General features: G+C 33.9%; 2 protein-coding genes across 2 annotated transcripts in view; both read left to right on the forward strand.

The window, feature by feature from the left end:
• Nucleotides 1-9420, forward strand: part of LOC138709993 (whirlin-like) — a 508846-nt gene that overhangs the window by 359984 nt on the left and 139442 nt on the right. The window lies entirely within an intron of this gene.
• LOC138711279 (uncharacterized) overlaps nucleotides 1-9420 on the forward strand; it is a 156013-nt gene that overhangs the window by 47580 nt on the left and 99013 nt on the right. The window lies entirely within an intron of this gene.

The raw sequence follows: 9420 nt of genomic DNA on the forward strand, positions 1-9420 counted from the left end.
CCCTCGGCTCTGTGTCGTGAACGGTTGGAAGTTTTCTAGTAGAGGGGGTGGGAGTGAAGTACATTCCAAAACTCAGGTACAATAAAACTTGAAGTAAAAATAAAATGATGTCCCTGTATAAGCAATTCATGTTAAGAGATGTGACCGGTCCAAATAGATAGAGCAGCTACACCTAATGTATACTATGTAAGCACTTGTTTTTGCATTACTGTGGTTGGACTAGTCAAAGCTTAACATTTGTTCAGTGCAGACAAGAATTCAATCAAACATACTACAATGAGTGTGTTGCTGTTCCAAAGAATTGCCCCTGGAATACCCTTACCCCCGCAGCCAGTCTTGACCCGTTGGGAAACGTGGTTGGATGCTGTTAATTATTATGCAGAACATTATGGCAAAATAATGGAGGTATGCATTGGATAGCACAGACAGTTCCGCTGTTGCAGCTGTAAAATCATTGCCTTCTGAACAGCTATTCGAAGATACTCTGTTCATTGATTCTGATTTTAAAATCGTGTCCAAAACATCACCCTGTTAGAATCGTCTAAACTACAACTCTCAGAAGCCCTTAATATAGTGTATAAAGTATCACAAACCGTTATCCAAAATAACAATTCACTAATTTCAGAAAAAGTGAAATGTAAGTTGAGAAACATTATTCCTAAAAATTCTGCCTATTTACAACTTCGTATTGTAAGTGATGTAGACCCCTACTATCAGGTCAGGACAAGACGTCTGAAGTTGGTGTACTAAAAAGTAGTGACTTTCCGTTCTTCAAATATGCACCTATTACATCGTGTGATGTTGAACGTACATTTTTCCAATATAAAAACTGTTTAAGTGACAATCGGAGGAGGTTCCCTTTGCAGTAATTAAAATGTACGTAAATCTTCACTGCAATGCACATATTCAAGGATGATGTATCTCACATTTAAGAGTTAATATATCTCACTATAAAATAATTATGTATTTACATGTTTAGACATTTCCTACTTCAATGATCATTCATTATATTTCCTGAATGCAGAGTACAGGTTTTATTGTAACCGCAGTATACTGCTCAGTGTTTACATCAGAGGCATACTCCATCCTTTGCACGCTCCCTTCTCATACAGTCTATACCGCGTGCGCAGTAAACCTTACGATTCTCGTGGCAATTCCACGAAGTCTAGTCATAACACAGTGTTCTATAAGCTGCATAATCTTCTAGTCTAGTTTGTGTAACACCTGAATGTGATAAGCACGCTTCTTCAATGTAAACCACAAAATCTTCAACACAGTTGCTCTGGACACATCTGGCTCTTTACTTAAACGACAAGTCGAAGCTTGAGGACTTCTTTCGATGGCTTCTCGGATCTGTGCCACAGTCTCCTCGAGCTCGGCAGGTCGACCGGAACGTGGAGCATCGGCGACATTACCTGTCCTCTGAAATTGATTGACCAGGAGTCTGATATTTGCTCGTGTTGTCGCCGGTTTGTGGAATTTACGTCTAAACTCCTCTTGCACATGTGCATAAATTAAACGGCGCAATCGAACACCGACAACACTTCTTCAATAGTCAACATACTAGTATATCAGCCTGAAACGAAAACCAAATTCCAACGTTAATTCGAAAATGGATCGAGACTTTATAATCACCCTGTATATCTGCTGCCTACACTAGAGGCCGTTTTATTTTCGTATCTAATTTTCAAATATTGAGTTTTATTTTTCTTTTACTCCATTTCTGTTGTATTTGCTGTCCAGGGAAAATACTCGTTCTTTACGACGAAATTAATTAAAAATACGGTTATGTTCTGTGGACAAAAGAAATTGAAATGCATAAATTAGTATTTTATCTGGACCAAATAAAATTTAAGTAGCTCTACACATTACCGTGTATTTAATTCAGATCCCCTTATAACCCTCCTTTTGAATATTTTGAGTATTTTGAATGCCATATAGCCCAAATTCTAAGTGGGAACTAACTTATCTTATGTATCAGTTTTCATAGAAATCGGTTTAGTCATTATTATCGTGTGACAAGGTAACAAATCCCTTTTGAATATTTTGAGTATTTTGAATGCCATATAGTCCAAATTCTAAGTGGAACTAACTTATTTTATGTATCAGTTTTCATAGAAATCGTTTAATCATTATTATCGTGTGACAAGGTAACAAATCTCTTTTGAATATTTTGAGTATTTTGAATGCCATATAGCCCAAATTCTAAGTCGGAACTAATTTATCTTATGTATCAGTTTTCATAGAAATCATTTAATCATTATTATCGTGTGACAAGGTAACAAATCCCTTTTGAATATTTTGAGTATTTTGAATGCCATATAGCCCAAATTCTAAGTGGGAACTAATTTATCTTATGTATCAGTTTTCATAGAAATCGGTTTAGTCATTATTATCGTGTGAAAAGGTAACAAATCCCTTTTGAATATTTTGAGTATTTTGAATGCCATATAGCCCAAATTCTAAGTGGGAACTAATTTATCTTATGTATCAGTTTTCATAGAAATCGGTTTAGTCATTATTATCGTGTGAAAAGGTAACAAATCCCTTTTGAATATTTTGAGTATTTTGAATGCCATATAGCCCAAATTCTAAGTGGGAACTAATTTATCTTATGTATCAGTTTTCATAGAAATCGGTTTAGTCATTATTATCGTGTGAAAAGGTAACAAATCCCTTTTGAATATTTTGAGTATTTTGAATGCCATATAGCCCAAATTCTAAGTGGGAACTAATTTATCTTATGTATCAGTTTTCATAGAAATCGGTTTAGTCATTATTATCGTGTGAAAAGGTAACAAATCCCTTTTGAATATTTTGAGTATTTTGAATGCCATATAGCCCAAATTCTAAGTGGGAACTAATTTATCTTATGTATCAGTTTTCATAGAAATCGGTTTAGTCATTATTATCGTGTGAAAAGGTAACAAATCCCTTTTGAATATTTTGAGTATTTTGAATGCCATATAGCCCAAATTCTAAGTGGGAACTAATTTATCTTATGTATCAGTTTTCATAGAAATCGGTTTAGTCATTATTATCGTGTGAAAAGGTAACAAATCCCTTTTGAATATTTTGAGTATTTTGAATGCCATATAGCCCAAATTCTAAGTGGGAACTAACTTATCTTATGTATCAGTTTTCATAGAAATCGGTTTAGTCATTATTATCGTGCCAAAAGGTAAATCCCTTTTGAATATTTTGAGTCAAACTTGGAGTCAGGCCACAAAGGGAAAAACACTAGAGGATTCGATCCGGTGCTGCGGATTGAACTTCGGCGTTGCTCAGTGGTTAGAGCACTTGGTACGTAGCACCAAGGATTCGTGTTCGTTCCCCGGCGCCGGAGCGAATTTTTCTGCTCTAATAATCATTGATCAAAATTTATTTAAATTTTTTGTTTGAAATATCTCAAGGAATAACTCCCTGAAATGAGTGACATTACTTACGGTTCACCTTGTATAATGATCCATGAGTAATGACTGTTATCATTATATGAAGAAAGAAGATCTCATTAAAAGACGCACAACGAGAGTATTCGTTGGTCATTCTGATCTTCACATGTTACAAACACGTACTTCGCAAACGTCAAAGATCAGCGCTGTCTGGAATGGTCTGGGTGATAGGTTACTACTGTAGACTCCGAAGCCACGGTTGAGAAGGGGGCGGGAAATCGATGAAATAGTTCAACTTGACATCTAAAATTGATGTGTTTAGTTGTGAGATTGGTTAATTAAGATTAAAACTGTCTCGATTTCGTAACAAAAGTTTAGACATTGGGGAGAAAGTGAGTGAAAGTTACGGAGAAAGCAATATTTTAGCTCACACACTTGTTTGAGTGTTTTTGTTTGGGAGCGAAAGTTTGCACGCACATTTCTCAAGACAATTGAAGCGCATGCAATGAATCTTACAGGCTGGATATATTGCCGCCAATCAGCTTCCGTTCCGTTCACACTAACCGGTTTACACGATTACACTCTTGCTTTCATAATTGTACCACAATTAAGTATTACGTCTGTTTTTGCAACGTGCATTAGAATATGCCTAGATGCAGTCACTACATTTCATCTTGCAGCTCGCCCTCATTCTGTTGGTCGGCGCCGCTGGGCTAGCGTTTACATACATCACTTGCCTTTGGGCATAAGATACTCTAATTCGATCCCTGTTTAGGGCAATAAATGTTCAGATCGAAAATTCTGACTGATGATTCCGTTGTATGAAGAAGTACTACCTGGATCAGACTTCTTTAGACTAAGGCTCGCCCGGACGTGGGTTTGAGTCCCGCTTAGATTTTTTTAAGTTTTTCTCCGCTGTAAGGCGAATGTTGTATTATCCTATGCCGAATTCTGGGACTAATCTCGCCGTCATCAATTCAGTCATCAAGCGCAATAAGCATTCAGGCTGCGATGCATTCAAAGCATAAGAAATGATATCAAAGCCGTGACTCAAAGCTCATGTCTATATTACACTAGGGACTAGCAACTAGCTGACTTGTAAACTACACACTAGAGAGCTTTGGACATGTGTTCTTGAATCACGGCCTTCTTCATAGACTATTTTTCTGAATTAAGAAGGCAGTGTTCTAAACACTGGATATTACAACAATGTTTAAGAAATTGTGAAGAAGGTACTAACAATCTCAATGTTCAAAGTTAACGTGTTACTATACATTATATTTACATTATTTCACTTCCAAGCATCTTCAGATATCATAACCCAAATTGCTGATGAGTAGAGCCCGGATATTTAGGCATTTATTACAGTTAAAATAGGCAGGCAATAAAAACGTAAAAAAATGCCAGAATAAATTTTGAAAAGAGCATTATAATTTTTTAAAAAGGCATAATATATTTTAGCAATAAGTTTAAATTACACCAACATAACTCACATTTTTACTTCGTAGTTGACACATGTTGATTTATAAAATACTTTTGTGCGAGATCGTGCGTATTTGCTTGTTTTCCGCACAGAACAATACGCGGTAAGTGTGAAATACCACATTCAGTATTCCCAACGTAACACACATAACAATTTCCCTCTTCTTACCGCTTAAGCGCCATATTCATTTTACTGCTTTAGGCTTTTAACATATTATTTTTAGAGACGTTTAACATAGTAATAATTAGAAATTGGAAACTTACCACTGCAATTTCACCTAAATTGCACTGTTAATTATTGTTTTTAAATATTTGCAAAAATTAAGTAAAGTCTACTACTCCACGAAACTTATTGCATTCCTGATACAAGTAACATTAAGGAAGCCGTGAAAAAATCAACAAGATTCCAGATGCCGATGTTATTACTGCAATATGTTATACAAATAATATTGTTAAAATATTAAAATGAAAAATAAATCATTACATAACCTTACCGTTTGTTTTATAGACTGGGGGGAAAAAAAAGACAGACGTATATCACGGCCTGCTGGAGTACAGTAAACACAGAAAACATTTTACAGCAACAATGTTGAAGAAAGATATTTTGGTGTTCCGAAGTTGGCGTCATTAAACAGAAACCAACATGGAGATTTCATTGCAACTAATTAGAAATTCGTCTTTCAGGTATGTAATAAACGATCTTCGCACAAAATAATGTACGATACACGAGCGGCGGTATGTTTGTTTTCATGTTCTCGGAAATTAAAAAAGCTCAACTACGTTTCGCTTTTTCAATCTTTTCCTCGACCATGAAAACGTCAACATACCGCTCTTGTAACGCATATTACTATTGTTCATGATTAACTGTCTTTTCACAAACCTTATATAACAAAACTGTTCCATCGGTTGAAAATATGAGAGCAAACAATTGGAAATACTACGTGAACTTCTATGAGAACGAGCTTAATATTTGAAATTATAAAGCTGATTGTAGGTATCGTGAAGACATGGCAATATTATACTATATTTGTAACTGTGGATTGTCGATCATTATTCATATTACACCAATAGTATTATAGCAGGATTATTAGCAGATTAAGCACGAAATAAATTACTTTTATTTACTACTAGCCGTACCCGTGCGCTCCGCTGCACCCGTTAGAAATAAATATAAAGTAATTATATAATTAAAATAGGACATTTGATCCAGGGAACATTCGTGTTTGATAGAAGGATAAATCGTTTATTATGTTGCTTAATTTAAATTGAATTAAAAAATTAAAATGCGATCATTTTGATCCAGAGACCACTCTTTTGGTCATAAAAATTAGTTTAGGAAATACAGGAAACGAATATACAGAATAGCCTATCAAGTTTTCTGTGCATAAGAATCTATTTTAACCTTACCTGTCCTCGATTCACTCAGAAGTTACTGTGATAACATTATAGCATTATGTCCATCTAGAGAAACTGTACACTTTCCAATGGTGAATTAATAATTAATTATACAAATCGGTTAATTTAGCTTCCGATATTACTTCATAGAAACGCAGAAACATTATCTGTAGGCTATCTTTCATAGCTTTCGATTGTTGCTGTCCAAGGCCCCTTATAGACGAAGTCATTTGTTTTTTAATTCATTACACGGCCTTAGATGGCAGTTACTTTAATTTTAAAACTCATGTATCTCATTAAATATCAGTCCTATCAAAATGTTTCAAGGAATAAAACTTATCGCAAATTATTTTTAAAGAAACTTTTGTTATGTAACATTTTTCACAAAAGTCAATAATAAGTGAGATATTTCGATTTATTAAATTCAGGCCCCCTTATAACCGCCCTTTTAAATAATGTATTTTGAATGCCATATAGCCTAAAATCTAAGTTACAACGAACTTAATTTATATTCCAATTTTCATCGAAATCTGTTCAGCCATTATCGCGTGAAAAGGTAACAAACATACAGACAGACAGACATACAAACAAAAATTTCAAAAAAGCGATTTTCGGTTTCAGGGTGGTTAATTATATATGTTAGGACCAATTATTTTTGGAAAATCGAAAATTACCAGAAACAGTTCGGCTACAGATTTATTATTAGTATAGATTGTATTGTTTCATATATTTAAATTTCATATACATTACAATAATTAATTAGAAAGTTGCAAATAAACAAGAAATATTTCTGGCGAAATAAAAATTGGTCCTATCACTTTGATTCACCCCAAACCATAGTCTATTTAAATCTATGAAAATAATGATTTACATTCACTCACGTCAGTAAGAAAAGGCATTTTGCCAAACATCCGGGCTCTCCTGATGAGGTTGGTGAACAGGTCAGCAATCAAGCAAGCATTTTCGTTTACTAGCTACTACGGACTTGATTGCTATTCAGTACGTAGCTTTGGATCATGACTTCTGACATCACATCCGGCGTTTTAGACAACTATCTAGTTCACTTCAGTTGAAAATGTAGCTTTGAGACACGGCCTGAATAGCTGTAATTTAAGGTACAACGTCGTCATTCCGTTTAAGCATGAAAATTAACGTGCACAGTTTGTGTTAGCATGAAAAATTAACTTTCTTACATATTTCAGCACGAAATCATTTTGTACAGATCTATTATATCTATTAACACGTTATACGTAGAGTATTCTTTTATGTTTTCTTTTTTTTCCCCCCTTCTTTTTTTTTTAAGTTGAGAAAACTTGTGACTTTACTTTTTGCACTAGTACTTATGTGCAAAAAAAAAATATATACATATATATATATATATATATACAGCATTCGCTGTTCGATCCACTAGTATCATCTTGTTTATGCTTGTAATTTGAAGTAGTTTGCATGAAATGTACAGACGTGGACAAATTATTAACAAAATTGACGATTTTTATGATAATTCTGTTTACAAAATTTGACTTTTCAATTTAGACTACAATTGACAATTTTGCATTTTTCTATCATTACAGTAGACAGAAATATCCAAAAATGTCAACTGTAGTTTAAATTGAAGAGTTAAATTTTGTAAAAATATATAATAAAAATCTTCAATTTTGTTAATAATTTGTAAATTAGCGAAAATGTCAACTACAGTCTAAATTGAAGAGTCAAATTTTGTAAAACTATAAAATAAAAATCTTCAGTTTTGCTAATAATTTGAAAAAATATCCAAAATGTCAATTGTATTCCAAATTGAAGAATCGAATTTTGTAAAAATATATAATAAAAACCTTCAGTTTTGCTAATAATTTGTAAATATGCAAAAATATCAAATGTAGTCCAAATTGAAGAGTTAAATTTTCTAAAAGTGTACAGTACAAATGTTCTATTTGCTAATAATTTGGAAATACGCAAAAATGTCAAGTGTAGTCTAAATTGAAGAATCATATTTTGTAAAAATATATAATAAAAATCTTCAATTTTGCTAATAATTTGTCCACGTCTGTATTATCAGTTTTTGTATATTTCATTTGATTGAATTGTTTCTGCTTTTAAATTGAATCAACTTACTTTCTATGTATTATATTTTATAGCTCAACTTTGAATAATTGTTTAGGTTTGTAAATTGAATCATCTGATTGCTATGTACTATATATATATTTTTTTTTTTTGTAGAGCCACCAACGCATTTCACAAGCAAACGTTCTGATGGAGGCAGATAATAAAGTTAATTTTTTTTCTTCCACCATGTTAATAGTGTCAAAAGAAGTACTTATACAAACTTAGGGCACTCAACCGCAATTAGGAGGCCGTCCAGAAAGTGATTTTCCGTGGGACCTTTTACAGAAGAAAAGCACAATTGCATGGAAAGATTTATTGAAACAGATACAGCAATTGTTGCGCTATTTCTCAACAGATCCCCACTGAACATGAGACATTTGTCATACCATGGGACCAATTTTTGTATCCTTGTGTCGTAGAAGTCAACCGCCTTGGATCGGAACCAGAGTTCGACAGCCGTCTGCAACTCTCAGTCGATCCCATGATATGCCTCAGTTCCGATGAGGAGTATGTTGTAAAATAACTCAACAATTGCTGGTCTGTTGCAATAAATTTTTCCTATCAAATTGTTTTTTTTTTCTTTCTGTTAACGGCCCCTGGCGAACTTTTTTTTACGGCCCTCATAATTGCAGTCGAGTGGTCAAAATTTGTATAAGTACTTCTTTTGACATTATTAACATGGTGAAAGAAAAAAAATTAACTTTATCTGCCCCCATCAGAACGTTTACTTGTCAGTTGGCAGACTCGCTAGCCTGCTGATCCAGAGCTGCGCTCGGGCTTGGGTTAGATCCCCGTTTGGTTGGGTTTTTCCGATTTTTTTCCTAACCATAAGGCAAATGCCAGGTAATCTATGGCGAATCCTCGGCCTCACCTCACTTAGTCTCGCCAAAAAATTGTAATCTTGTAAAATTTTGACTTGTTCCACATCTTAAGGCTTCAAAGCTAATGTAAGGTCTATGGAATACAATAAATAAAATGAAAACAAAATTGAAATGCATAATTATACGATGATATTCATATTTCATTTATTTTTAGAATAATAATA

The sequence above is a fragment of the Periplaneta americana genome, chromosome 12, assembly GCF_040183065.1.
Source record: "Periplaneta americana isolate PAMFEO1 chromosome 12, P.americana_PAMFEO1_priV1, whole genome shotgun sequence".
Taxonomy (NCBI): Eukaryota; Metazoa; Arthropoda; class Insecta; order Blattodea; family Blattidae; genus Periplaneta; species Periplaneta americana.